This window comes from Chanodichthys erythropterus, chromosome 8 (assembly GCF_024489055.1).
Source record: "Chanodichthys erythropterus isolate Z2021 chromosome 8, ASM2448905v1, whole genome shotgun sequence".
NCBI classification, from domain to species: domain Eukaryota; kingdom Metazoa; phylum Chordata; class Actinopteri; order Cypriniformes; family Xenocyprididae; genus Chanodichthys; species Chanodichthys erythropterus.
The window spans coordinates 36,227,740-36,233,163 of record NC_090228.1 but is presented as its reverse complement, the minus strand read 5'-3'; the positions used below and the strand labels follow the sequence as shown (position 1 = coordinate 36,233,163).

Below are 5,424 nucleotides of genomic sequence, written 5' to 3'. Positions count from 1 at the left end.
CTTAACAAATAGCCATTCTTGTCCTCAAAATGGAAACACGAATGAGTCCATAATGGACCAAGTGCCTTCACACTGTCTGCTAGGTGCACAAGAAGGTGTACATTTGCAGTTTCGTACCGCTCACCATATAGATTAGCCATTTGGGAACAAAAGTTCCACAGTAGTTTCTCTGCATGATCAATCTGTTCAACTGATATGGATTCCATCAACAAAATGAAAATGGCTTCACTTAGTAGAAGGAAGTGCTTGTAGTACAGTGTTGCAAGAATTCCACGGAAAACAACAGGTCCATAGAAGAGCAAAATATCCCGATATTCTGATGCTTTAAAAAACATTCTGTGAGATGTTACTAATCGAGGATATCGAGTGAAGGATGGAGGAGAGATATCCTGAAATCGCCTGTCAATTTCCTTTGCATTTTTTGCCATGCTGAAGGGCTGACGAGAAAACTCTGGAGAAAACCACAGAACCATCAGAAGGCGCATTACTCCAAGAAGGACTGAGTGCATGTAATCTATGGCAGTGCCTTTGATAAGGTTATAACATTTAAGTTTGCTAAGCCAACAGGGACCCTTCACCCCTTTAACGGGGGTTTTGGTCTCATTTGAGGTTTTCATATCCAGAGCAAACTTTTCATTTGTGCGCAGTGGGCCTTTTGGATCTCTATGTTGGTATGGAAATGCATGAACATGTCCCCTTTCCCCTGTCTTTACAGTCTCTCCTGGCTGCTCACATTTATGACATCCAAATTTCCCATTGTATTGCACTGAATTAAGGACTAATGCTTTAGCAGGTAAGTCGCATGTTCCAGCAATGGTGAGCACTTTACACACAAAAGGTTCAGATGTCAACTCTGCAGGTTGCACAAGAATTCCATCATCTGCAAGTTTACTCAGTGTGTCACCTAGTGGTCTAAGGAATGTAACCATGGATGGTTTTGAGTCCCCATACCAAAGTCCAGCAAATATCATATTCTCTCTTTTTGTGCGTTCCATGAAACTCAGTTCATTGATGATGCAATAAAAAGGCCACACTGAAAACTTGGACGATTTGAAAATAGGTACCCCATCTGTGTTCCAAGTAAGTGAGATGTTTTTAGGGTCACTAAGAGGACCACCCCCATCTACAAGCTGTTTGTAAATTTCTGCATCATATATATCTTCAATGTTGTTAGGATCTGTCTTCTTCCTGCTTAATCTAAAGTTAAGTTTCTCCTGAAAACCTGGCTTGAGAAACAATGACCTTATTTGAGCATCAATTGGAACCTCTATGAAGGATGAGGATCTTTCTTCTGACACACTGGTCCCACAAGATAGACATTGTAATTGTTCACCTTCTAATGACCCAAAACAAGTACTGCAATATTTATGCAATACAATAGGAGATGAAGCAGCATGTGAGAAAAAAAGTCTTTTAACTTCTGTACACTGTTTAAGCAGTCTGTATTCAGACTATCAGGACAAACCAACTTAAACATTTTAAGCAAATCACTAAGGGCCTTATCAGTTACTCTATGACAGTTTACGTAAGCCATGATGATCAGAAGGCTCTCTGCAACAGTTATTGATGCATTGTCATATAATGGTTTGTGTGCTGTGTCCTTGAAATTTGACTCTTCTGCACAGTCCTCACTCAAACCCTCTTCAAATCCCTCATTGAACAAATGTCCATCATCATATGTCCAATCCCCCACATCAGGGAGAGCTTCCTCAAATAATTGAGATGGATCATACTCAGCATTGCCATGTAGTTCAGTTGTTAGGTCATCAGGAGGATCTCTGAAGGCTGATCTGGAAGATGTTTCTTCATTGTCTTCGATAGAGTTAACAGTTGAAATACTCTCTTGTGCCACGCTACCTTGTGCTGGTAATAAAATAGAATAAAAATCATTAAGGGTCAAAAAACATTTTGTCACAACACAAAACCTATATCGTCTCAACCTGTATATCACTTTCTTACACTCAGATTATTGTGTCATATTTTAGCAGGATCTGGGGTCTCATTTATAAAACTGTGCGTAGGATCCTTACTAAAAGTGTACGTGCGCCTGAAAGCCAAAAATGGCGTGCGCAAAAAAATATTCAGACTTATAAAACCATGCGTCTCCTCCCCGAAATAACCATATAAGGAGCTTACAATGCCTAGATTTACTATGCATATCCTCATCTGCATATCATTTGCATATGATTATTCATCCACGTGATCATCTAACATGTTTACCGGTAGGTAGCCTACAAGACATTAGTCAATATGAAATATGGATGTGCGTCACGTCACATTAATAAAAATAATTTAGTTTGCCTTTTTTTTAAATAAATAAATGAAATAGTGTAAAATACATTTATTTTTCTCAATCTTTTCCACGGGCTAAATCGTATTTTTAATTGAAACAGATTTAGACTATGTTGTGCATTATTTGCACAAAGCTATTTTCTCAGACAATTATTCATCTATTCATTTAATATTCAGCTATAATGATAAGCAATTATAGTTAAAACATTAAAGCACAGCATGCCAGAAGAAAAGTGTTCAAAAGCATTGCATCCACAACAAATATTTCTATTTATTGAATATTTAAATTTTTGTTAAGTCAAGTCATCCTCATTTATATAGCGCTTTTAACAGTGTAGGCTGTTTCAAAGCAGCTTTACAGAGACAAATGGATAATACTTGGTATTATCTAGCTATTTATCTAGCTTTTTCTAGCTAAAGTTAGTTTTGATTGATTTGCTTCCGTCGCAACGATCATTTGTTATTAAATTAGGGGCCGCTAAGACTACACCATTCCCTCTACACAGACTTTAAACGCGAACCTGTGAGAAACGCTGATGGCGTTCACATGCGCATTAAGAAATTATTCTAAGATTATGTGCATTTTAATCTATGTTCGCAGATTATTTCTCTCTCTACAGACCAAGATCAAATGAACTTGTCTGGCGATGTAATGATTTCATGTAGGCCTATTTTAAGTGTTTAACTCCAATGAGAATGGTTCAATCTAAATGTTTAATATTAGAAGTAAAACATATAGTTTAGTAAATTATTAATTTATTTATTTAAACTGTTATTGTGAACATGCACTGTAGCCTATTTATGATTACTACTCATAATGAAGATTTACGGTTTTACGTCAGGCTATATTATGCGTCAGTTTCACTAAACGGCCCAACGCGCTCGCTGGCGCGGACATTTAAGAAGGGATGGATATTTGCTTCAAGTGATAGGCTTGGTGAGTGAAATTATATTTGTATTATCTTTCTGTATATGTTTAATTTTCTTTAGATTTTCTGTCTAAAAGTGACCAAAAAGACATTTAACTCCAGCTCACCATCGGTGTCGCCAAACTGCTCCATCTCCAAAACGTTCGTACGCATGGGTCAGAGTTTGCGTGCAGGTGCGCACATTTTCCCGTCAAGTTTGTTTTTATAAATCACAACTTATGCGTCGGAAGTGGCGTACGCCTGTTTCAAGGCCTTTTTTGTGCGTAAGCACGCTTTATAAATGAGACCCCTGCTCAGTGACAAAATATACTGTACATCATTACAGACAAGACAGACAGGGTGTGTGTACCTGGCAGGTGGTGAGAGACTTGATGTCCGAGAGTGAGTGCGGTACATCCTGCATGGACACCTGGATGTTGGGCGTGTTCCCCTTGAAGTGCAGCGTTTTGGGTTCCTCCAGGAGGCACCCCCCCCTGCTGTGTTCCGCTGCTGCTACCTCCTGACACAGACAAGAGGACACATCAGTGGTTCACACCTTTTTTCTAGATCAATATTAGAGTCTCATTTTGCTTAAATTACATTTTTCAGATTTCTCACCCGAAACAGATTTCGGGTGAGAAACCTTCTTGTAAGAAACTCAAAAGATAAAAAAAAGAAAAAGAGAAGAATAAGAGAAAGTAGGGCTGCACGATTAATCGCATGAGATTGTCATGCGTGTCTCGTCAGTAAAGCCGGTTCTGTGATTAGCGGTAAATGTCCATCACCTGCTTTCAAATGGAGCGGCACTTAATATACAGAGCCGTAGTTCGCGGACAAGCTACGCAATATCGCGTTCATAATCGAAGGCGATTCATATAGATATTGAACGCAATATTGCGTAGCTTGTCCGCGAACTACGGCTCTGTATATTAAGTGCCGCTCCATTTGAAAGCAGGTGATGGACATTTACCGCTAATCACAGAACCGGCTTTACTGACGAGACACGCATGACAATCTCATGCGATTAATCATGCAGCCCTAAGAGAAAGCTATTTTGCCATGCTTGGTTTGACCAACTGTAGACTGCATTCTATCTACTAATCTATCTATTTACAGGGCCTGTGATTCTTAATCAGAACTAATTCTATTCAGGATCTCTCTCTCCTCTGCACATGGGACTGGGTGTGGCTTTTGAACATTAAACACACACCAACACATTTCATAAGTTACCTAAATATTGCTGATCAGTCTCCACATGAACACTGGCGGCTGCAGGGAGGGATGACTGCAGGGAGGAAAATAAGGCATTAAATATCCTATATGCTGCAAATTTACTGCAACACAACTATGCCAGGCTACTCACCAATTGTGCAGCCCGTCTTGGTCGTTTATTTGGGTCTTCTTCATTACCAGTCCTTCTCCATCGTTTTCCAGGTTTTCGTCTGGTCATTTTGACACTCCAATACTATATAAATACAGACCCAAGTTGATGGAATATACAGTGGAACTTTTTGTAAAAGTAAAACTCTATATTCTGATGAAGTGTTTATTCAGTAACAGAGGTTTACATCTAATCAGCTCTTAGATTTCTTAGAAAGTGTCAATGTTCCTCTTCCAATTTTCTGTTAATTTCTTTGTACCATTTTAATTTCCCCCTACGATAGATAAAGTTTCTCTTATTTTATCACTTCTACTTTCACTTGTTTATTCTTCATCCTGCATGAATTCTCTCTCCTAACTGGATAAAATGAATATCCCGAAAATGCATTTTCTGTTTACTGAACAGCAGGGGGAAACAGGGAGACTACGGTCATTTTAACAATAATAGCAATAACTGGTATCAGAAATAATATAGAGCTGTTTTATTAATACTCGGCTACTGCACTGTTATGTACCACAATTTAAAAATCTTAAGTCAAACTACAAAATAATTATTAACATCATATTCTTTAAGTACCAAAAGTATTGATCATTGATTATCAATTGATCACCAAAATGTAAATTTAATGCAAGTTATTTGTATTACTAACTCATGTAAATTATACCTCCTGATATTTTTTATAAATAATCTATTAATTATGTAGTAGCATGAAATATAAATGATCAAGAACAAATACAGCTCGGCTTATGATCACCATTGAATGAATACCAGAGTTTCAATGTCACTAAGACATGTTTTGTGCCAAATAATTCCACAAATACACACGTGTATTGCTCGTATGTT

At 38.0% G+C, this 5,424-nt stretch overlaps 1 long non-coding RNA gene across 1 annotated transcript; it reads right to left on the bottom strand.

Annotated features, from left to right (window-relative positions):
• Positions 1-1,670: 1,670 nt before the first annotated feature.
• On the bottom strand, positions 1,671-4,468 carry LOC137024146 (uncharacterized). Its single transcript, XR_010895647.1, has 3 exons — positions 4,431-4,468; positions 3,571-3,720; positions 1,671-1,863 (listed from the first exon to the last, which is right to left on the bottom strand). It is a non-coding gene; the product is annotated as an uncharacterized lncRNA (long non-coding RNA).
• Between the last annotated feature and the right edge of the window lie 956 nt (positions 4,469-5,424).